At 36.7% G+C, this 26,955-nt stretch overlaps 1 protein-coding gene across 1 annotated transcript in view; it reads right to left on the reverse strand.

The window, feature by feature from the left end:
- Window positions 1–26,955, reverse strand: part of LOC124410120 — a 63,646-nt gene that overhangs the window by 8,258 nt on the left and 28,433 nt on the right. The gene's annotated exons all lie outside the window — the stretch shown is intronic.

The following is a 26,955-nucleotide window of genomic DNA, read 5'->3' on the forward strand; positions in this document are numbered from 1 at the left end:
TCGAATGACTGTATCCTTAGAATTTAAAATCCGTATTACATATATTGTACAGGGATACTACTTGGCGAGCAATAAGAGAAAACAGAAAGACAAAAGCAATAAACGTGATATCTATGCACGATATTACAAAAGTTATGCATTAAACGTCAAAGAATTTCATTAGTTTATTATCGATTATTCATAATTGATCTAAACGAAGATTTTCAAATCCACAAAACGTACATCCACAACAATCACTATTCGACGATAAAACGAACTTCTGTTCCCTCACCGTTTCTGTATAAACGGAATTCAAGCGATTTGTAAGCAGCGACGTCAGTCGTTGAACAAGTGATTTAAATAAAAAACAAATTCATCACTGTATGCGCGCACTAATTACACATACATCCAAAGTCTAAAAGAGATTGACGCAAGTATATTTTTAGTACATCATACACATATACATGTACCCTAAAATGGTGTCACCAAAATTTTTTTTCAAAGCGATTATCACAACGTGCATGAATGTACGTGTAATACACGCATGACGATGTATATATACGACTTGTTATCTACCTGTTATGACTCAGTTATAATGGTCATTAGGTGAGACGGCCTGTTTATCCCAGGATTAAATCGCGCCTCGCCTCTATTACGACTGTGCGTATATATCATATCCACAAATACGTATCCACCACCCACTCATTCTCACGACTTTGTTACACTAACTTAAATAATTCACTTGACATTCGAGTAGTCGCGTCGTTGTCGTCACAGTGTAGATCTACCGCGGTAACAGCCGAGTAACGACGTCGAGCAAGACGTAGTGAAATTCGAAACTTTCGTAGGTACAGTGTTTTTAAACAACATGTTCCTTAAACCTCCTACACCTTAATACTGCAGAGTCAAATCGACGCCTACCGGTAGTAAAAAAAAAGAGAAATAATTATTGTAGAACGTAAAACGTGTAAGGAAAAAACTCTCCTCTTTCATAGCATTTCCGATCTCAAAATTTATCCTGCTGTTACTAATGTTATTATGTTATCCCACACTTTTCCGCATTATCAAAAGTCACGCACAATTGGCATTAATTATCGATATTTATCGCATTCGAAAGCGGCTTACACACATGGTAGAGGTGTACTCTTATTGTTAGGCAAAGTTGTTCTTCATTCATTCCAACGACAGACTGTGTTCCTGATGCCTACCGGCAACTGACGTTCTCCTCCTGGCTTTTCTCCTCGTTTGCAGTGTGACGTGCATGCACGAGGTTGTGTGCATAGAGGAGTACGAATGTGCAGCATGGCAAAGAAGAAGAGATAGGTGGCCGTGTGCCGGTATCAGGTCTTTCCCCTTGCACTCGCAATTCCTTCAGCAATGACACACAGCCCGTGAAGCATAACAACTAGGTACAGAGGACATTTATCTGGCCGTTCGAGCATGCATAGAAAGTGCGACGGTCTATCCGTTTCTAGGATATATACATACACTAAATGTAAATCTCTATTTGGACGTGCGACAAACGATACTCTACGTTATCTGCTGTATGACCACTGACTCGTAACGGCGTACCTACTGCAAGTTTCACCTTTTGACCTAAGTTCAAGCTTACCAGAGGCCCTGAGAGTCATTTTCAAGCTCTGTTAAGGTGATACCAAAAAAAAGCATATTTTTTTGATTTTTCTTTTGTTACAGAGTAAAATTTACGTTTTTTTTTTTTTTTTTTTTTTTTTGTCTCAATTTATAACCATATTCCTACTGTGTGGATTTGACAAAATTTTTTTGAAACAGTATGACAGCAATTTAGTTTTCGAATTCAACGACGTTTGCATTATGCACCTATGATTTTATATAATCAGACATTCGTCGATTTGTTGTTAGACAGATATCGTTTATTTTATAACTTTTATATTTTCTTCTCTTTGCTAGGCCGTTTTCACCGCTAGAGGTTTCCACCTCGTCTTATTTAATACTGTTATTAGCCAAGTGCACGGTCTAGTGACACTTGAAACCCCTCGAGACAGCCGAGACTCAGTAGTCTCGTCAAAGAGAGGGTGAAAAACAATCTAAAAAGCTGTTGTCTTCTCCATGCACGCAGCAAAGGTATGAAAAATATCAAAGAGTTGACGGAAGGTGATTCGTCACATTCTCAAAGGAGGAAGTGACTTGGATATTGTTACTTCTTACAAGTATAAAATTATTTTATACGATCAGCGAATAAACCCGAAACTTTGAAAGACGATATTGCAAATTCGCGTAGTCATTCAGGGCGTCTCTGACGGGGATTTGATGTTTTCATATTTCCTCAGGCGTATAATAAACCATCCGAAATCAAAGGATTGATCATTAAAACTTGGTCCGGAGTTACAAAAGGGTTTCTTTTCACCATGATTGGCGGGGGCGGAGATCGAAGGATGATTAAAAGTTGGGGCTTCCCGCCAGTCAAAGTCGACTCGTATGCCTATTATTCGCGAAGTGGTCTCGCCCAAAGGGACGGCTTATAAGGTGGTCTTTCTCGTGAGACGTTTTCGAATGAAAGTTATAACAGAGGCTTGCGATACGTACGCAGATAACAAGTTGAAGATGGTGGTCCGAGGCATCGCATAATTCACAAGTCAAGAAACATCGCTTCAGACGGGTTATAATTAGGTATAAATACATGCAGATATGCGAGAAAAGCCCATCACATGTATGTATGTGTGTGTATATATTAGGGTGGTGCAAAGAAACTGACTTTTTTTTTTTTTCGAGTCTCGTGTGACAAAATGTTAGTTTTTGATGTTTTAAAAGCCCACTCCAAAGGACAGCTGAAAAAAAATTTTTTAGAAGTCGCTCTAAATTTAAAAAAATGTCAAAAATTGTCAAAAAATTAAATTAAAAAAATTATAATTTCAGTATTTTGTTTGATTTTTAATTCATGTCGTGGTGTATTGTTATCGATTCTTTCTTACTAAATTAAAGAAAGAAAATTTATGAAATTTTAATACGAATATTAAAAGGTCGCTCGAAAAGATCTAAAGAAATGCACCAAAAAATGAAAAAAAATTATGAGCGACCGTCCAAAATTCAAATTTTGAACTGAAACTTTCGGAAACTTCTTTTTTTTTTGTCTATAAAATTATACCGTAACGAGAAAAAAAAAAATAAAAAAAAATAAAAAAATCGATTTTTGACGATTTCTGACGTTTTAAAAAATGTGGAGCAACCTCTTAAAAATTTTTTTTTTTAACTGTCCTTTGGAGTAGGATCTTAAAACATCAAAAACTAACATTTTTTCACACGAAACTCAAAAAAAAAAAAATAGTCGGTTTGTTGGCGCCACCCTAGTATATATATATATATATATATATATATATATATATATAGTATTTTTGCTTAAGAATCTTACGGTTCTGGGTCTACCTACAGTAGCCCACACGCCGTAAATATCAGCTTCGGTGTCTCTGCATGTACGTACATGCCATAAGCCAACCAATATGATATTCATATGTACGGGGGGTTTGCGTTTTACATAATTATTATTGCAGCCCGTCTGTGCAGCATGAATAATGCGAATTTCTATACTTGACGCTTCTTGTTTTAAGTAAGCCTACCTGCAAAGACGGTCGCGGTATTATACATGCATATACGGTAGAATGGCAGTCAGGCACGCATCACCTAATTTCCCGCCAATTAAAAGAAAACAGATATTGACTCGAGAATTTAGAATCGTTTTTTTTTTCGAAAACCTGCAACTGAATTCGCCTTGCAGGTAGATTTATAGAAATAATAAGCTCGAAAGTTTTGTCGAAATTCTTATTTTTCATAGTCCGGTATAAGAAAAAAAGGAAAGTAAAAAAAAAAAAAACGTACACTTTATCGTCGACAAATAATTGGCAGAGTCTTGAAAAAATTTTGCATTGTCGCGATAATAAAACCAACGAGATACCTAAGAGCGGATTGCATTGCTACAGCAAAAAAGCGCAGCAGCTAGCAGTTGCTAATTAGCCGAATGTCTTATTCATTCGCCGCGTTGTTTCCCACCATTTCTATTGTTAGACGATAATTATGACGTCAGTCAGATATGCACAGGTAGCAGTAAAAGATGATATGTATTAAAAAACATACCACTGTTGTTATAGATCCCACGGTTTTACCGTAGATACTCGAATCGTCAAAATATATAATCCCTGTACATATATACCTGAGAAGAAGAAAAAACAACAACAATAATGAAGTGACAGAATAAAATGCAAAATTTGAACAGTTGTATAACGATAATAATTCGTGGGTATATAGAAAATTGGTAATCGAAAAAGCTGAATTTCTTTATGGAAAAACGCGCATCTTCTACTCGCAATATCTTATGTGTACCTCATATCCACGTTACCGTAAGAAATATGTTGCAACATTTTCATAGCGTATCGGTATACATATATTGTATGTATATAGGTATATAGATATATAGATATAATATATGATGTAGGCAAGTTATGCCCAGAAATAATAATACGCTTCAAGTATGCATGCCATCAAGTTGGGAAACGACTTAATAATGCCATGGTGGAGTACGCATGTGAGTACATTACATCATACCTATACATACAATACTTCATGCAAAGGGGTTAGGCGAAAAAGAAAAGAAAAAAAAAAAAAGAAAAAAACTGCAGCAAGCGTAAAAACGGATCGTTATAAAATATAGCGTCGTGTAATAATTTCAGCAAAAGGAAATCCGTAAACTGGTGAAATCTGTCTACCGCGTGTACATTACGTTGCAATTGCGTTGACGTCAAACCGCAATTTATTTAGCTCTTATACAAAGCGGTAAATTAATATAAAAACAAAGCAAGTTCGTAAGTAATATAAACGAGACTCAATTATATCTGCGAAGCAAAGCGATAAGCACGTGGTTTTCAAAGTCACGAATAATTCATCAGCAAGTCACGTGCTCAGATTGTCACATTTGCATTGGGTTGAATTAGTCGGTTGATATATATAACTGCAGGAGCAGATTTGGTGCCAAGCGTTGAAAGTTAAATTATACGTATATTTTTAACGACCCAAATTGGAGTGAAAATTAAGCCAATGACGTCAGCAGCAAATCACAGCATTTCCGTGAATGAGCTAAACGAAAGAACGAAAAATAGAAAAAAAAAAAAAAAAAAAACAAGTCACGATTTTCTTTTTCACACAATAACAATAAGGAACGAAGCTAGAGTAATCCGAAGAAATAGATTCTCAATCTAAGAAGATCGTCATTACAGAGTACAGAAAATTAAAAAACTGTACTAATCGTAATTTGAGCTGATGAACGTGAAAATTTCAGAAATAAAGGAATTTGATTATAAAATGTACGGTCACCATTTGATTTACTAGAGAATTTTCGAAAGATGAAGTTACGACTTAGCGAAGATATAAAATCTGGATAATCGATGCTAATTTGTTTAGCAAGATGCTAAGGGTTTACGCGCCGGCAATATTGTCAGTTACTTAACGACTCGTGAATATTACTTTTTTGGATCAGGATATGGTAATAAACTGAGGTTTATGGACACGTACGAACGTCGAGTGCACGAAGAAAATCCTCTACAAATCAGTTCCGCGTCAAATATATCTCCGTTCAAAAACGTATGTGTTGCACTGCATGTATGAGTATCTACTGCGGTGCATCGTATATATATATATATATATACATATACGTTATTTGCAAGTTTTTTTTGTCACGATTAACCGTAAAGAAAATCGTAATCTTTAATTTTTCAATTCGTCATCAACACCCGAAAGTATTTTAAAGATAAAAATTTCACATATATATGTATTTAAAATTGTAAAAATTTGTAATTTTGATAACGTGTAGGCAGAAACTGATTCGCTCTTGTACGAAGAATATATTAATGCTAAGAATTTTCATTTCTACATCACCTACATATCGATACAAGTATAAATATTAAGTATACCTAAGTAGAATATATAGCCAGAGTATTTTTTGCGCACAGTCTTCAATTTGTACAGTAAATGAAAACTAATCTGTAGGTAGAACGATAACGAACGCGGCCAATTAGTAAAATTTATCTGTACTGGAAAGCAGTTCGACGTACAAGGAAGAACGCGATAGAATGCACGTACACACATTGTACCTACTTATGCCTACCACATATCGGGTGTCGCAATCGGCGAGGAGAGACTGGCGCTGTCTGCTTCCTCCCACCACCACCACCACCACCACCACCACTACCAACAGTAAAAGCCACTCGGTCTACCTTCGATCGAATGAATCACGCAGCTCCGGGACTTACGACGAATGGTCTGCCGCGCACAGATGCCGAGTTGTGTTATCACAAACCCACACATAAACAAACACGCACGTGTTGTGTCTGAGAAAAGTCACTGACAATATTCGTTTGCATCTGCAAAACGCGTAAATTGTATTATACCTAAATCATGATAAAGCGATGAGATGTGTGAATAATGATACATTAATATATATATATATAGATTAAGATCTGGTTAATGCAAATAATTAGTTCGTAAATAAACGCGTATAATTTTAATTTATTGTATACTTGTGTGTTACTTGTATGTATACATACAAATGATGAATAAATATATATATATATATATAATGTATAGCCAACCGGTTATTCTGAACGGGTTTATAGCAATCGGAGAGAAGGTATAACTCGTTGTGCCCTGAACCCACGCATCGATTATATACATTATACAGGGCGATTCAGGGATGACGATGATGAAATTTTTGAAATTTAATCGACCGTCGTTATAGTCCGCGAATAAAGTTATTTCAGGAGACTTTTTTCCAAGCCAGTTGTTATTGGGTATAACGCATATTGATAAAAAATTAAATGAGATGGTAGAAGGTGAGTAATTGAATGAAATTTTCTGGGAATCTCTGAGTCGGCGCCATGACAGGTAATCAATTCGTCGAAATAAAATTGCACATTCAGCTATGCAGACAATTATCACGCAGAAAAAGGAAATCGAAAGCGATTTGATTATCCATTTATTCTCATCTTTTTTCGCATAGTTTTCTTTCGAATGTTCAACAATTTCTACAAAACGTGCAAGGTAAGTATATAATTATAAGATATGTACGCGGATTTCAGCAGCGTCACGATTCCCATTTGTATTCCAATTCGACGAGACCGATTGAATCTAATTGCAAACGGTACTGATCATCGCCTCTATATAGAGAATCGATTATATACCATGCTTCTTGCACTGTGCAGGATCGAAAAGTCACTCTTCCAAACTGCGGTTCCGATTCGCCTTCACTGACATATACTCGACACAAATTCACCTCTATTCAAATAAGAGAGAACTAGAGAGAAAGAGAGATAAGAAGACAATCATTTTGTATAACTTGATTAAATTTTTATACATCATCGCAGCGGCACGACTAAAAAATTTTAAATGATCGAAGAAGAAAAAAAAAATGGAAACGAATTTATATTAAAGAAACTTCATGCAAAAGGAATTACGCAGACTAGAGGATAAATTTTTTAATCGAAATAAAAATACATCGATGTGGAATACATATAAGAGTTTTGATGCTTCCTTTTGACATCGCAATTTCATGCTGTAATCACTTTTTTCCAGTCGCTGAACCATCTTTAATACATAATTTAATGAAACCGTTTTAAGGGAAGAAGAGGGATGACAAAGATTTCGAACAAGTTTGGTAAGATCAAAGAGAAAACTATCCGGTAAAGAATCTTTCGGTAAAATGAATTCTTAACTGACTAAGAAGAAGTGATTCCGTCACGGAGTGAATAAAATTGACTAGAAAAATATCCAAAGCCGGTTTCTTGATTCCAACACTTTATCACGTTGCCTCGTGCAGTTCGCATTCAATTCTACTACAAAACTCTTCACTGCATAGAAGCGAGCACATCCGAGATAAATATTCCGAAATAAATATTCCGAATTGTCTTGCTGCGCGAAATCCTTCCACAAAATGTGTAACAAGATGCAGGATCGATGGGTTGATGAAAGAAGAAGAGAAAGGTACGTTTAGTCCTCTCAAGGGCGCCGCCAACCCGACGAAGAAGAGCGATGATTCACCACCGGAACATCCGGGCAAGTTATCACGGTCTCTCTTTCTTTCTCTTACTTTTTCTCACGAGAAAGAAAGAGAGAGAGAGAGAGAGAGAGATAGAAATGCAGGCCCGCAGCATCCGTCTTAAGATCCTGTCTTAGTGTACAGCGGAGATTTGTGAATACAAGAGAAAAAAAAGAAGAAAGAATAAAACGAAGAAACTCCCTGCACGTGAGTCTGAATATTCAAGAAATGAATTCACAGTCTATTCAGATCGATCATTTCAATGAAAAATCTGTCCAAGAAAAAAGCTTTTCACATACTAGCGTAATAAATTTTCATATTCTTTAGGAATACCGATAATAATTAATGAATCGGAGGAGAAAATTCGCTCTTCACTTCGCCACTGTTGAGATAAGCGATTCGCGTGGGTATATACGATGCATTCGAAATGCAACGAAAGACGAGTCTCGAATTTCCGAACGTTATAAATCAACGACGATAATAATTGCGAAAGTCAATTCTATCGGAAGAACCAGACGACGACGACGTCTGTAAAGCCATGACGAAGCAACGAGCGTGGGTGTGTCAAGGTGCTAATCGTAAGTCAGTGTTCTCCAGAGTTGTTCCATGCCTCCATTGGCGAGGGCCAACGAGCATCCCGCGCATATCCTGTTATAAATTATTGCAACATCTACATGAATATTGCAGTCATAGATAACGGCAAAAATTACATCCGATGAAGATTTCAAGCGACGACGTCGTCACTCGTACGTTCGTTGCTGCGAAGAGGAGAAAATGTCGAATAAAAGTGAAGACGAGTGTTGGTTTGACGATGTCTGATCTCCTCCTCTTTGCCGTTCTTTTTTTTTTTTTTTTTGCAATCTCTTAATCGTGATCCAAGTTTAATTCCATCGTAATATCACGACGAAGCGGTAGCACCGAGCGATGGTTTTAATTCGACTAGATCATCCGTAACGACGGTGATATCGCTTAGCTTAGTCTGTACTCTACAACGCGAGTTCCTTAACCCCATGAGGTTGTTTCATAGCCGCTGGTGCAGCGTCGATGCCCGGTAAAATCCCTGCGGGATTCTTGAACGTTGTATCGAGGATTGAAAAGCCTATATAAAAGCCTCCCTCGAAGGGCTATAAATAGGATAAATGTGTTTACAGAGACCGGGGCTACCAATCACGTGTATATAAGTATAATCGTTGATTACGGAGTGCGGAAAGTCGGATCACCGGAGGCAGCGAACCCTTCATTCTGGATCGTTGTTATTCCTCGTCGGGAAAAGCCAGTTTGTGTGTGACTGAAAGTCACAACACGTGTTCAGATTTAAATCATGGAATATTATTGACTAACTAAACGTGAATCGATCTATATTACACAGTATGGCAGGGAATAAGGAAGAGGAAAGGATAAAAAGTGCGAGACAGGGAATTACACTTGGAAAGTAGTTTAACCGTATTTATAATACCGGCTGTTTCATCCTCTTCTTCTCTTCTTGTTGTACATCGAGTTTCTTTTATTTAAATATATTCAATGTCAACTTGATATACGTGTTCTGCGCTGCTATACGTCTATTATACCGTCGTCATACTCTTTTCCCGTTCCGGTTTATACATGTATATTGCATATATGCATATGAGGCATTCCACACGAAATCGACCTACGTATGACCCTCGCCATCGGCGATTTTTCATTTTTATTTTTGTAAGAATGACGTAGAGTGAAGAAAAAGATACATCTTTCACGGGGTTTTAGACTTGTTGGATTTTTACTGCTCCCAAAGAACATGAAAAGACAATTTTCGAATGAATATATAAGATTTGAAAAGACATTGAAATTCAAAGGTGATGAAAAAGAATATTATACACAATATAATATATTCACGATAAGTATAACGATCGCGATTTTTTAACCAAATAATTTCATCTCATTATAAAACCGAGTTTTTTTCATCTCAATTATAACGCGATGTGGCAAGTCGATAAATGAAAGAAAAATCAAGAACCCATAATCGGATTGAATTGAAGTTTAATTTCACAGCAGTATATATAGGTTAATCGTGACATTTTCGTGATTCGATAATATCTAGATCGAATTATACCCAAATACAAGACGAGGACGCCCCGACTTTTGGTAATCTCTTTTCGGTCTTAAATCTGCGTAAGGTAATAACCTTCCACACACAAATACACACACGCTTCATGGTATATACATAAGATAATTCAGTTTGGCCACACGATGGGTAAAATTCCAGGCAAATTTCTCCCCCTGTGTTTCACACGCAAGCCTATATACATGCATATACATGTATACACACGTATGCTGCACAGTTCCAAAGAGATTTATACACGCGGGTGTAGGTTTCCATCGACGAATTTCACGTGTGCATGTATAAATATATATATATATATATATATATATATATATATATATACATAAAGACACACACGCATGCGAGAGACCAAACTCGTGGGGCTTCTCAAGCGGATTTTCATTTCGATATAACGACGAAGAGTTTCACGTTCCTCCGTCAAAAAAAAAAAAAAAAAAAAAGAAAAAAAAAAGGAAAGTAAGAAAAACGTGAGTATAATCGCACGTGCAGCTTACGACATCGATTATTATCGTATTAAATAGGGGAAATGTGGCAAACACGCAATTTCACATATCTAGATACGACTTACATATATACACATATGTTAATTAGCAAATTTTTAGTGAAACATAAAGAGATTTTTCGGTCTTACATTCATTGAATCGTCGACAGATATCGCATGTATTGCGTATAAAGTAGCCACGTGATGAGCGATTACTCGAGCTTTTTAACACCGACGCGGTGAAACGGTGAGAACGAACCTCTGGGACTCGGAGGATTCAGAGACCTTTGACCCACGACCCGCATTGACCGGAGATCGTTTATTGGCCGAGGATCGATATCGAGAGGAACGAATCCCGACCGCCGTTCGCCAGGTAAGAATTTTAAGCATTCTTGAATCCCTTTGTCGATGGTAAACAGGAGGAAAAAAAGAAAAAAATATATCAAAAAGAAGAAGAACGTCGACGGTATGAAATCGCAATTGGAGTTTAAATTGTGCATTATTCAGTGGTTAAAAAGGAAAACCGAATAAATTCGTCGATCAGTAATTCAAATGGTTTTGGAAAATCGAATAATAATTAAACTTCAACCGCAGTGTAGATATGCAAATTATACCGACGTTGCAAAACGAAAGCGTAGAATAAAGGAACGAGAAAAATTTTGAACTAATTTTGATTACCCCAATTTCTTGGACGGAAAAAAAAACGATGCTAGGAAATTCAGGGAGCTATAATTCACCCTGACAAAAAAATGAAATTCACTTAAATTCCACGCACGAGGATTTTTTCTTTTCCTTTCATACTGTTCCACACACTCGATTGACTTATAATTTTACGACATTTTGCTATATCGAAAATTTCAATTTCTTGAAATAAAATCAAATCGACACCGAAGGCTTTTTAATGTAAAATTTATACGCTGACGAATTATACATATTTACCTGCGTAAAAGTTGCTATTATAAATATACGTAGATTAAAAAATCGAATTGATATTAGTATGTAAATTTTTTGGCGAAAGCAACCCAAGAAACACGTGTGTTATATCCGCTGAGTTATATATGTATATGGTATTCCAAAGCGAAGTGAAAACTAGGTTTCAGGTCAAGTTTAGAGAGAAAAATTATTACAAGTTTCACTTATAAAACCTGCAGCTCATGCTTCTCGATGTATGAATGACACACAACGATCATTCATCCTCCGCAGACAGACGGCTGTGCTAAAAATATACCTACGCTGATGTACCCATGAATATACAACGCGGATGAATTAGGCGGTGAAATATATCCGGTTCAACTGATGCTGCGCCCAAAGTACCGTTCCGCATTTCTAAGGCACAATGCCGATTTCAATTAGATATTCCGATATGCCTGTAGCCGGATTAAATTGGCTAAATCTGATCGTGAGTTCTCGGTTTTGAAGACTCGTCTGTAATCCTGATGTCATCGAGTATTTAACATTAGGGTGATTCTCAATACGGTTGTTTTCAAATTTTTATGCTTTCAGGGGTTCGGCCGCTTCGAAATTTATTAAAGAAAATTTCCCTGATAATTTGAGCAAATAAAATGGGAGAAAAACTTCTTCTTTTTTTTCCCTCATTAGAAATTTTATAACTCGTTGACCGATGTACCGAAAATAACGGAAAATACATATTCTTTTAGAGAGTTGAAAGTTCTACAAAAAAAAATACAAAAATAATTTACGTCCAAAGTTTAATTTATATAAAATTATTATCATTCTCTCAAGTATAGAGTAAAGAAATAAACAACTTATTATAAAATAAGAGCAAAAAAGAGCAAAAAAAATGTTTTCCCCGCGTGTTACTTCCATATTGAAATTGAAAAATAAATCTGTTAAGGGAGGAAATATTTTCCAAGTATAAATCTGAAATTAATGGGATTATCGTTACACTGAAATAATTTTTTTCTTTTTTATCCTGTCACGGCTTCTTTGTTTCTGTTTACACGCTGGCACATGTAACATGTATGTTTGTACATACATCGCGTCGACGGGGGATATCCGCTAGCTGGTATTGTATATCGTACGCGGCATGTTTCCGACGAAACAGTAACGCTAAGTGATTTCTAACTGTAGCTTGCAGAGGTTGACGATAGAGACCCATGGATGGAGTGGCTGCAGGAGCGAATTGCAACGCAAGAGTATGTAACTGTTAATAATCGAATCACCGTCACCCGTTTGACCAATGAATGTGCAGACATGTCGTAGATATATGTACTGTTATAGTTATAATATATGTATAAATTGTCATCTGCGTTGCAGCAGCCGCACACACGATGCGTGATTTTTTTTAAACAAAACGGTTTAATGCAAAAATATTGAAGAATCTTTAATTCGCGTAGACGACACTACGTCAACGAACGTTGAAAAGTACGCAGTTAAGTATGAATTAAGATCGATGCAATAAGAAACTCTTTTTTTTTTATGGAAGTTGTTAGCACAGACGAAAATTTTTCGCGATATGATTAACATTGAGAAAGAGTGTAACGCTTGTTATTGTAACAGGTAATCCCACAATATTCTGACCTCATGGAATAGGACCAATTAACCTGACGTATAAATCGTCCACGTCATTCAAGATACAGCGAGTAAAAAACCCGCCGCCTCCATCTCACTGTGCCAGCAATTACGCTGTTAAGTGTGATTGGACGTGTGACGTATATGAAGTATACGAAGTGCACGAGGCACGTGGGTGTCCAACAGAACGACTCCGTGAAGGATCCAACATTCACCCGCGCAAATCATAGAAATTGTCTCGACAGTTGAAAGAGCTTTTTAAAAAAAACTTTCCGATATGTCATAGAATGGGATTATATTTATAAATATTTATATAAATAAACGAATGAAGTCTGATTTTCAAATAATAAATTGCACATTTTTTTGCACCAATGATTGCGCAATCACGAGGAGTCTGGGCCTCTCCTGTTAGGGACTTATCGAATGGACTGCTCGATCTGAGGTATTCATATGCGCACGACGCGTATGCAGGATCGATGTATAAGGAGATCTTGATCTTTGTAAGAGATCAGCGACGCCGGACTCGCCCGGCTGTGACATCGCAGAAGAGAGACTGGAGGTCCGTCGTCTCTGATCTCCCCCAGCATCACCGGCCATGGACCCGTTATTCAGCCGTGATCTGGATACTCAACCCCCTTACATTCGATTGATCGACATTGGATATCGGCGTGATACACATTCGGAGATCGCTGCAATCGTCGCAGATTTGTTCTTTCTGGTGATTGTAGATTGCAATTTGGCGCAGAAAAAATATTGGTGGGAAGAAGAGCCCCGATTGTTGAATCAAGTAAAATTTTGTCTGTTAAAACGGTTAAGTGAATCCAAGTAATTTTACGAAGAGCGTGCGAACAGAAGGGTTGAGAGTGACGTTACGAAAGTGCTTGATTCGAAATTAATTGATCGGGATATTTGAAGTAAAGAAATGAAATTTTTAAGAATCGAGAAAGTTTCGAATGGTCGGAAACACGACAAGTCAAAGTTCCGAAATTCAAAAAATTCAAGTATACTCACACAGCAATGGTTTACTCGAAACGAGTTGGTGTAAAAAAAAATGAGAAAAAACCGAAAATCAGAATTACCAGAATTCCAAACGTAGAAATATCAAAAATTCAAAACAAAGAAAGATCAAAATGGTGAAATCCCACTAAGCCAGAAATTCACGGTACTAAAAATCTTCGATCATTCGGAATTCCCACGTTTCAGATTTTTTAATTTTTTCCTTTTCGTAACTTTGAGCGTCGGATTTCGGACCCTTCAAAACTTCAACGTTCCATCAAAGTTTCATTTCTCTACTTCAAGTTTCGCTACGAAAAAAATTCGAAATCTGGCGCTTTCGCAACTTTAAAAATTCGGAAATTTAGAAGCCTAAGGTAACTTGAGTTCATTCATTTAGTACCTCACATAGAATACCCGTGTCTATGAGATTTTCAGATTCAACTAAAACAGTACATCAACCCAACTTCATTCAGAGATATTAAAAAAGCCAACTAACAATAAGACGTCCATAGATCATTCATCCAACTTATCCTCGTGAATGGCGCGGTGTCTCAAAGCATTATACAGCTTTAATTAATCCTCAAATAAAGAAGTGGATATCGTATTGTTCGCCATATACGTAAAGCAAAGTAGTGTGTCTACATAAGCCCAGCCTTAAACCCACACCACCATGTCCTCCGCGAGCATCGCAACACAATTGACGCAAGATACGTCATTATAATAGGTTAAATACGCTTCGCGTTTTGTCCCGATTAATTAATTAACAAAGTGCTTACGCTTCGTGCCCGCTGCAGGGTGCAGCTCTCGCAGCAAGCGAATAAAAAGATAGGAAGACCTATATATTCCAAGACCGCCGCACCCCTTTCGATATGCCCCGAGGTGATATTATTAACAAGCCGTTGATGTTACGACGGCAGTAAAAGATAAGCGATGATACACGCTGAATATAAGTGATCTGACAGTAAAAACCTCGAGTTAAAATACGCAAAATCTTTTCTTCGTAAAAGCTTTTTATGGACTTCCGTTTCAATTTCCACGACGACGTAAGGCGACGTGTAAAATGAGGAGCAGCCTGCAAGGCAAAAGCCATATAAAAGACCAACCATAGAGAATTCCTGGTTACCTTAGCCGCTGATTCGGTTGAATTTATCAGGTGAATCCACCCTCTCGGTAACTCCGGCTAATCTCGAATTCCTCCCCATCTATCCGAAGTCACGAAAGTCACCCCAGATCCCACCGAGAGTTAGTCGTAACCCAGATTACACGGGGCGGTTCTTCCTGCACCCGATGGTACCGCCAACCAACTGGGCAAACCGCAGCAGAGCTCAGTAGCCATCTTTTATTGCAACTGAGGTGGGTAAATGTATCCTTATTTCGTTGTACATACGTGTACGTACGAATGTGTGCATATATATTAGGGTGGCGCAAAAAAACCGACTATTTTTTTTTTTTTTTTGAGTCTCGTGTGACAAGATGTTAGTTTTTGATGTTTTAAGAGCCCACTCCAAAGGACAGTTCAAAAAAAATTTTTAAGAGGTCGCTCAACATTTTTTAAAACGTCAGAAATAGTCAAAAATCGATTTCTTTTTTTGATTTTTTTTCTCGTTACGGTATAATTTTATAGACAAAAAAAAAATAAGTTTCTGAAAGTTTTAGTCCAAAATTTGAATTTTGAAAGGTCGCTCATAATTTTTTTCAATTTTTTGCTGCATTTCTTTAGATCTTTTCGAGCGACCTTTTAATATTCATATTGAAATTTCATAAATTTTTTTTCTTTAACTTAGTCAGAAAGAATCGATAACTATACACCACGACATGAATTAAAAAATCAAACAAAATACTGAAAATATAATGTTTTTAATTTAATTTTTTGACGATTTTTGACATTTTTTTTAAATTTAGAGCGACCTCTTAAAAAATTTTTTTTTGAGCTGTCCTTTGGAGTGGGCTCTTAAAACATCAAAAACTAACATCTTGTCACACGAGACTCAAAAAAAAATAGTCGGTTTTTTTGCGCCACCCTAATATATATAAACGCGTTTTGCGCCTATTTTTATCGGCGAATAATCCATGGACTGCAGGTCGTGGAAGACCCTCTTCGTATCTAAACTACTCGTTTCGTCAGACATTTACGAATTTTTTCAGTCTCGTTTTTCAACATTAGTACGTTATGAAACTAGAAATTATTGAACTAGTATTCGCCAAGACTGTTTTTCATTCCCTCCAATTAATTTTTTCATGTTTTCCTTCATCTTTCGTTTATTTTTCCGATTTATCTTCTTATGGATGCCTTTTTACAGTAGCCTTGTACAGACCTCGTTAATCTGTACCTACTATGATAACATTGTTAATCGAGAAAATAGAACGAGCTGCAAAAACAGCATTAAGAATCGTGTTTGCGAATATGGTGTTATCATAATAATACCTATAAATGCAACGCGTCGTAGTTCAAAGTGTTTTGTATACATAAAAATGTACAACACGTGTACATAACGATCTATATATTAAAGAATATCGTACTTATGCAGCAATATCGAGCACCTGATTAATCAGAGTTTATGTCAAGTGAAACGTGATATTCAAAAATAAACATATAAAAGTGAAATAGTAGTAATAATAATAACAATAAACCTCATTGACGTATGTACAACGATTGTTTACACGATTCGATAACAATACCGGATATGCATCACACGTACGGAGGCACACGGATGCACATTATGTGCAATATAATGCGCCAGATTGTGAGACCAACATTACGCAACAGCAACAACAACAACAACAACAGCAGTCGTGATGGTGTTTTATGCACATCTTCCTCCGTAGATTCGGCCACTTGATTAAATAATTGAGAATAACAAAGGAAGTGTAATAATAACCCGAGTTGCGTCGAAGAATCGTCGTTAACGTGACGAAACCTGAGACTAAAAAATCATCCCTATTGGTCGATTGAAAAAATGACTTTCAGGTATAGTTGGCTCTTAAAAATTGAAGTATATTTCATTTATATAATAATTTACTAGATCTTAGGCATTCCTAAAGATGCGAAGTAGCGATTTTTCTCAAACATGCATCGTTAAAGTAACCTAACTAATTTCATCTTCATGTTTATTTTCGACCGAGGTTTCAAAAATTCTTCACTCCGCGTTACACGGTGTATTTCCGGCTACTCGTGTCACTCATCGCGACTACAAATCCGAAGTTAGTCAGTCAGTCAGTCAGTCAGTCAGTCAGTCAGTGAGCCGTGGGGGGTTCTCGTGTTATTACAATCCGTCGAGCAAGTTTCGTATCTTGACTGCGTGTCTAGGTAATGCACGTCCGTGTAAATATATACCCGAAGCCAAAATCCGGGGTGTGGTGACACCGAGGATCTACAGAAATCGAACCACCCAGGGACGTTTGTGCCTGGCACATCGCATCACTGCTCGCGAACCTTTCTTCTACCTCCGTTTCTTGACGTCGTTTATTAAATTATGAATGACAGAGAAGTGAGGGCATCAGGTTAAAACCGATGATGGAACCGCACGATAGGCCGCAGCCTTAACATTCGTGAGGAATGTCCTTGTTCGGTTTGAAAGTTCAACCCCACGAAAAAGTCAATTATCGATGAAAAAGGTTTGCCTATGAAATTGTTGGATCTCCATCGAATCGATTTAAAACGAATTTTGTATATACTCGCAATGATCGTTCATTGATAGCTATCGATAAATTATTTACCTGGAATAAAGAATTATTATTTCAGAAAACTGAACTCTTTTCCCCGTTTCTATAAATATAACTTTTCCTTTCCTTAACTCTTTCCTTTCTCATCTGACAAGAATTTTCTTAACCAACAAAGAGACACCCGGAAATTTAAATATAGGCAAAGATTTATACATGTATGTATAACATATGCATTTACAATATACATATATCCGCATATCTGAGGCGGCCAATAAACTTCCCGGATATAGATAGGTACGTGTAATATAGTTAGTGAGATTCTATACAGCTAGTATCGTAAGAGAAAATGTGGCAGCAGGATGTGACTGATTGCCAAGTAAGTACGCACATTGCATTATACTATATCCCGCATTGCACGCTTTGCAAAGTGCGGTCATACAATCTTCCTGACATATACTCATAGTATTTATGAATTCATGTACCCCCGATCTTGAGGTAATGAAAAATGAAAAGAAAAATGAAAAAAAAATGAATCGTATATACACGTATAATATGCGATCGACCAAAAGATTGTTGGATTAAGGATCTGCATGAGGCTGAAGTTGTGACGTTAAAGTAAAAGGAAATATCAGGCGAAATATCATTATTGCGCAATTTTAGAATAACTTTCCAAGGACGTTGGCGTTACTCAATTTCATACATGCGAAGTGACGATTTTTACAAATCAGGAATCGTTGGAGTAAAGTTACTAAATTTATCCTAATGAATCTACAGCCATCTTTCTTTGTAAGATCAGAAACGGGAATTGTATTTTAGGCTTTAAAAAAAAAGTGGAAGGAATTATAATCTAACAACGAAATTTTTAAAGATAGAGTTTCGAAGAAAGACGATTAAAAATCATCACACGATTACATCGTCGCCTAGCTATAATTCCGTGAAACTTTTGATTACGATGACGCAATTGGCGATAGTTACACTCTAACGATCATGTTTCACATACGTTTCTTCTGCGTAGGTATACACAACGCGTCACTTCTTTCCGCGAAGTGAAAAAAAAAAAAAAAACATCGATCATCGACAAAATTACGTCAAAGATCAGTATCAATTCTGTGGTAACATAAATGAGGAAGAAGGATCGACGGTACCATAAGTCAATATCAGTACAAAGAAAAGAATTTAAAAAAATCAAAACCGTTTTCAGTTCCTGATACGTTACACATTGTACGTTCTAATATCGGCGTCCGGGCGTCCCGACGCCCTTGGTGAACGTTATTATATTTCCTGCCTAGGTAAGTAAGCACAGATAGATATATAATATATATATACACATATACTATCACCCATACAGAGTAAGATACAAGCTAGGCAGTAAAACGTGTCGATGTCAGCATATAGCTGAGCTGAGCAGGCGGCTGCGTCGAGGAGATCAGCAGTGATTGCCCGTGTTACACATTAATATTGATATACTCGATGTACATGCACACACAGAGACATAATCGTTGTTTGCTTCGAGTGTATTTAATTACAGGTGAACAGCTGACGTGACTCACGCGGCTTCCCTCTTACTGGGCCAGCAACAGCAACAGCAGCAGCAGCAGCAGCAACAGCAGCAGAAACTGTGTTCACAGGTACACAATACCAACGTATACGTACATGTACGTGTGTATATTATCTAGTCACCGGATCCGACTTCCCCACAGACGTCGTGGTTACAGCCGTGCAGGCCGCATCCAGAGCCATAGCCAAAGCCATAGCCATATAACCATAGCCACCGCTGATTTCTGTCACGCTTCACGATCACGAACAAAATACGAACGAGTTCTCTCTTTATATTCACCGAAACGCCCAGCAGCAAAGCTAAAGCTGCTGCTGGTGCTGCTGCTGCTGATGATGATGATGATGATGATGGCGTAGTCGAGAACCTGGCGAATTGAAACACACCAATTACAGGTCTACGTATATATAACCGATCCTGCCGTCCGGTAATGGTGTGCGATGTTTTATTCCTCGGAATTACGTTACGCAATGACTTTTAGGATTTTGTGTCTGTGGGATCGTTGTTGTACCTACTGTACATTAGTAAGTACCAACCACATACCTCATCGGCGTGTATGAAACACACTCTGGAACTAGTCTTCCGTGTATACCCTCCTGTGCGCAGGTATTAAAATGAAAAGCGGAAACGAGTCGAGATGTGGGAAAGACGGAGGCGAACGCTAACTACCTGCACTCATCCCAGCCACAATAATCCTCGGCCAATGACGAGGCTCTCTTCGTAAGCTTTTAGAAATCATTGGAAACTAATAACCGTAGCACTGCACAGCATATTAGTTTCTTACGCACGGATGATTTCCGGCACTTGGAATCCGTGAAATGGAAATGCAGACGGTGAAAAACACGTTCCTTGCTTTCCTTGATACTAAAAGAAGCAAACCTTTCTCGCCTTCTTTATGGAGAGACTGTAATCTCTAGAACATAAAGGACGAGATAAGAACAAGTATCTCATATGGATTTTAATCTGGATTATAAGTGTCCACCAGAAAGCAGAAAATGGTATTTAGAATAAGTAAAGCAATCCAATTGGTGCTCAGCAATCGATCAGGGTTCAATCGTATTCGGTTTGACCGATGTTTAGTGGATCTTTTGCTGCAGCAACGCCATCTTAATTTCCTTCTAGTTTATGGACACTTTTTACTTCTACCCTCCATATCTCTGGTCTACGAAGTACCCGAACTCCTCGTATTTTATTTTACGAGTTTGATTCGTGAGGTGATTCGTCGTAGCAAGAAGGTATAGAGGATGTTTGATCGATAGTGTACGGAATGCCGAGCGATCGGTATAGTTTAATATACCCGATACCGCACCCAGCAGCGTGCTGCGAGAAGGAGCGGAACAGGTAAAGGCTATAGAAGGCTATTAGATAAAAATGATGGACCGAAAAAGGAGGCTCGCGATTGGAGAACGGGGCGAGTTCAAGGTTGTCTGGTAACCTTGCAGAGGAACTGGCTCTTCGTGTCTTTACAACAACCACCACCACCACCACCATCACGACCACTTTCAGCACATTCGAATAATAACGTCCGTGCCCCGCGTTCATCGTCGATATCAATAAAATTTATCATATTCTATTTTCGGACTTATTATGCATTGCCATGTAGCTACGTAACTGCAACCACGTAAATAAATACATATATGTATATTAGGGTGGCGCATAAAAACCGACTATTTTTATTTCTTGAGAGTCTCGTGTGACGAAATGTTAGTTTTTGATGTTTCAAGAGTCCACTCCAAAGAACAGTTCAAAAAAAAAATTTTAAGAGGCCGCTCCAAATTTTTTAAAATGTCAAATATCGTCAAAAAATTAAATTAAAAAAATTATATTTTCAGTATTTTGTTTGATTTTTAATTCATGTCGTGGTGTATTGTTATCGATTCTGTCTTACTAAATTAGAGAAAAAAATTTATGAAATTTCAATATGAATATTAAAAGTTCGCTCGAAAACATGTAAACAAATGCACCAAAAAATCGGAAAAAAATTATGAGCGACCTTTCAAAATTCAAATTTCGAACTGAAACTTTCGGAAACTTATTTTTTTTTTTTTACTATAAAATTATACCCTAACGAGAAAAAAAATATAGAAAAAAAAAAAAGAAAGCGATTTTGACGATTTCTGACGTTTTCAAAAAATGTGGAGCGACCTCTTAAAAATTTTTTTTTTGAACCATCCTATGGAGTGCGCTCTTAAAACATCAAAAACTAACATTTTGTCACACGAGACTCAAAAAAAAAAAAAAAACAGTCGGTTTTTTGCGCCACCCTAATATATATATGTAGGCGTGTTTTATAATAAACTTTTCCCATCCCATGACCGTTGTTCCATTCCTTCTCCTAATTCTCATTCTTTTTCAAGTTTAGGTATCCTCCAGGTATAACCCCGTACGTATACATATGTATCAAATCACACGCCTCTTTGTTCTATGTGGTATACTACTATGCTCGCAAAGCTCTAGAAGACTCACGTCGATATCGCGGTGAAGAAATCTTTGACCCCGCCGCTGACGGTTTGCCACCCGAGTTCGACGAACTCAAAAAATTTTTTCTCTCCACTTCCTAGTCTTTCTTTTTCCCTCCTTCGTTTTCTCTCTCCTTTTCGTCTTCTTGTCCAACGCTGCACTTTTCAAGCAGGTTGGGCTCGCTGCCAATTCGTTTCAATATATTACACGAACTTGATATACATATATATATATATATACGTATAATATTATAATAAAAATTCCCTTCTTTTGAGTACTGGGTGAAAAAAAAAAATTTTCTCCTTTTTTCAACAATTCATTTGTCGATGTCGATGCATATACGGTATAACTTACAATTACATAAACTGCGAGATGTGTTTCCGATGCAGGTGAATAGAGAGGTAATGAATGAGTAAAAAACGACGAAGAATAATAGTAGAGAGTACGATAATTGAAATCCCGATACAACCTGTCCATCCGTCTATCCGTCTATCGCGTCTATCCGTCTGTCTATCAATACGCAGCAACGCTTAACCCGGTGATTGCGTGCTTACGTAAATGGAACGGTCAAATGGATGACAAAGCAAGGCTCAAGCCAGCAGCAGGCAATCAGGACTGCCCTACCCTTTCGAGCGTTATTATTCCTGCGCAATCCCTTTGAGCAACGGAAAAAAAGAATCCCATGTGAGTATCGAAATAGATAAATATATAATACCTATACGTATATCTATACAGGTGAGGAACAGGTAGCCAGTGATATTCCGCTGGCATAACGAAGGTGGCAGGTAGGTACGACTACCAAGGACGAATGGATGCTGTATATTATGTACATGAATGTGTGTGTATACCTACATATAGACGTATACAAAATTGCGTTACGTAGAGAAATGATCGTTGAAAACCGCTTTTGCCTTCCTTCTTTCCTTCCCCACAAAACCAAATTTACTCAATTTTCTCTTCGCATTATGGATGTGTAAATACTTGATCATAAATTTTGATGTTTAATATAATAATGACAATAATAATAATAATAATAATAATAATAATAGTAGCGATAACGCGATACGCACAGTAGTCATAGAAATATCACGTGAAATTCGTGCTCATTTCCTATGAATCACCATCATCTGATGAATAAATTTTCAGGTATTGCAAAACGTAATTCGGGGAGACGCATAAAATACGTACAAAAATTATATGGTTAGACAGTGAAATTTTTCTGAAGAAACGAGTTAAACGTGTACCAATTTCATCCATACTTATCGTTAGTGTGTGTGTGTGTGTGTGTGTGTGTGTGTGTGTAAAATTTAGTTACACGTATGTAGCAATCCGTACAACAACCGACTAATTTCAAAACCTTTTTGCAGATATAACCAACTTCCCAGTCGCGGTCGTTATCATCATTACACACCCTCGTAAAAAAGTAATGGCGCAATGTGCTCACTTATAATATTGTACACTACAATGTTAAACTCTTCAATAATAGGCGCGTGATACGTCGTCCAATTATATGGGGGGGGGGGGGGGGGGGGGGGGGGGTAGACAAAACAGAAATACTGTTAGTAAAAATATTGTTATACATATAGCCGCCTAATTTATTTATAATAAGATATAGCGTCGATGCGAAAAGTGGCGTGAAAAGGAGAAATCAAGCAAACCGTCTGTAAAATTCCTTGAGTTTGATATTATTTTTAAAATATCGTAAGAAATTATTATTCCTGGTACGATGATATGTGATAAAAACGGTGAAGTTTTTTTGTCAGTTTTATTATCTGGTATAAAAAAATTTCGACACTCGATGCTGCCTCTCCGTTCAAATCGCGAGGACTTTTGCAATACTCGTGAATATTTTTAACGGTGCAAATTGCTCTAACTATGTATGTACATACACACGTACACACATGCCTGAACGTCAGGTATCATATGTGTACACCTATACACATGAATCGTATCCTCGGCCAACTAAACCGCTCACTTGCCGCTCGCGGATACATAGAAACCTGCACGCGCAGATTCCGCCCATCAATCATCGTTCATTATCTCGTCCCACATGATTATAAAGCAGCAGGAAGAAAGAATAGGGCGAAGAATTTTGCGATTTAACACCGCGAAACGCTTCCGCAAGGTGTGTAAGAAAAAATGACACGCAACATCGTATAATTTTTTTGCTCCATTCTGATTATCAAATTTTTCGTTCAATCTTGGTTTATTTTATCATCTTGCCAAAACGATACAGTAATATTCTCTTCCAAAAAATTTTCAACGCAGCTGCAGAATAACGATTTCGCAAAGAGGTAGCCCACCTATATATTACACAATTCCGAAATCAGTTGCTGTTCAAAAAACCAGCTGATCAAGCTGCACAACCGATCGACAGATGCTGCAGCACGTCGAAAAGATTGGCAACAGGTGGCGGATGCTGAGAAATTTTCTACCTGCGAACCGTGTTATATATGTATATATATATATATATATATATATATATATATATTATATATACATATAAAGAACACCGAGTATCTCGTTACCTGATCGTTATTGCGTAAATGCGATGTGAGTAGTCAAAAGTCGAGACGAAACACGACGTTGTAACAACCGACAAGTATTCGGCAGCAAAAAATTCTTCCGAAGATCTAAAGCTACAACAAGACTAAGGCATAATCAATAAATAAATAAATAAATAAATGAATAAGTAATCATTTTTTCACAAGGATATAAGTACTTTTCAATTTTGTACTATATATATATATATATAATATATATGTTTATACATGTACATTATGTATATATAAAAAAAGATAGTAAAAATAAGAGAAACAAAGTTTTTGATTCTTTTTCTTTTACGTATAATCCTAAAGGCAATCGACTGACGTATACGTGGTTTTTGTATTTGCTTCGGAGTTATAGGTATCGCAGCAATGGTTCAACGATCTTCACTAACGTGACATATATCGGACATTCAGTAGATAATTTGGTCTACAATAAAGTGAATGAAAATACATTCGTATAATCCGTTAAGTCATACGACGTGTAATATTTTCATATTTCAAGAGAAAAAAAGAAAAAGAGGAAAAATATTCATTCAAATTTTTCTCGTTACTTTTCAGACACCAGGGAAACGTATATTATATAAATACTATATATATTACATATATATGTATATATCACACTTTCAAGAGAATAATATCGTGCCCGCGTCCACTCTCGAATATCGATGAAACGGAAGTGAAACGAACGAAACGAAACGAAATGAAACGCCAGCTATAAGTAGGTAGTAGCTGTAGGTTATAACTTCGAATACCTACACCTATACCTATACCTATACCTACACCTACACCAGCTCCACTATCTCTTGCATATACCAAGGTATAACCAACGAAAGAATATCGCACGATAGCGAAAGCTGTTCAACGTCGTTGTTACACCCATACACATGAAATATGAATAACTTAGCGAATATATAATATAATTCATTCCACCTCGTAGGTCTATAGGTACTTAAGTATCCCAGATTGAGTTGAGCATGAAAGTGTATAATATGATGAAGAACTGCAGATTAATTCGATAAAAAAAATTAGTTATACGATATTAAATCGCGTTCATTATTATGCTACATATATAGGATATATATATACAGGGTGTCCAGTATTCATGGAAATTATAGAATCAGAGAATTCTTAGGGAATTTGATTTTGTCGTATTTGGAATATATTGATTTTCATCCTAAGTTTATAAAAATTAAGCCATTCGTTGAGAGAAAAAAATTTTTCCGTCAACTTTCAGGCAATGGTAATGAACCAAGCTCTGATTTCTTAAAAATTGTACGTGCTAACGAATTCTTATAAATTCGCCTCAGAATGAACTGTGCTCTGGTCAAATATAAAATATCCTTGTTCGTATGCCAATTATATTTTTCATTTATTGTGTACACGAGAACAACCTGGATAAATAATAATTCTTATCTATAAAGCCTGGAACTCTCAGGGAATGAAATTTTCCCAAATAACTGAACACGCTTATACATCCACGAGCGATGAAATTATTTAACAACATATTAAAATGTCGACAAGTGTAGGTACATTAGAATCGCAATATTATAATATTATAAATATTATACTATAAACCAGTGGTTTAAACTCCTGTAAAATAAATATTATAAATACTTATTTATTTATACTAATGTACCTTAATAGCGAGTAGCTGATACCTTGCGATATCATCGCGATCAAAGACTTTTGTTGCTGTTGTTACTGCTGCAGCCGCCGTCGCCGCGACGACGACGGCAAGTTTCTACTACGTGAATTTTTCAGAGCGTGTCGAAATGCGTTGCGCTTTATCCCTCTTCTTTCATCCATCAATACATACATAAATATATAAACACGTACACTGCGCACTATACGATATATTATAACAGCCACGAGAGTAAATGGTACCCATTGCATGAGCTACTGTCCGTTAGTTTTATTATACCGTGGCTAATTTTCCGTTCATGAAGAGTATACGTCACGTATAATACACACACACACATAATATATATAATATATATATATATATATACATCTATATATATTTGCAGAGAAGGCACTAGATTTGAGAAAGGCCTGAGTTCTCTTAAAAACTTTTACTGTCAAAGAAAATACCGCAGAGGTAAAACAGCAGCCGCCTTTAATGCACGACACGTATACACACATACGAGTAAATGTATATAATAATGTATATTATATGTACCTATATAATGATTCGATCGTTAGAATTTTCTTGCACACGAGCGGATAATTACAGATGATTATAACATAAAGCTCATTTTTATATATACCTATACTGTGTTCGAAGAATGAAAAAAATTGTTCATATTTTATTATTATTATTATTATTATTGTTTTGTTTTTTCTTGAACCCAAGTTGCGTTATTTACTAAAATTCTTTCTCTCCGACTTTTTTTACCTGTGCAATTCGTTCTTTATTTAAATTTCTGTTTTTTTTTTTTTGGTTTTTTTATTGCTTCAATTTAAGTAAAAGTGAAACTTTCAACCGTATATATATAAAACGTTATACGGTATATTTGGACGTTATAAAGGACCAACCGGAAGGAATAAAACGGATGTTATGCGTACGTGTGAAACGATATATTC

Source organism: Diprion similis, chromosome 1 (genome assembly GCF_021155765.1).
Source record: "Diprion similis isolate iyDipSimi1 chromosome 1, iyDipSimi1.1, whole genome shotgun sequence".
Lineage (NCBI taxonomy): Eukaryota > Metazoa > Arthropoda > Insecta > Hymenoptera > Diprionidae > Diprion > Diprion similis.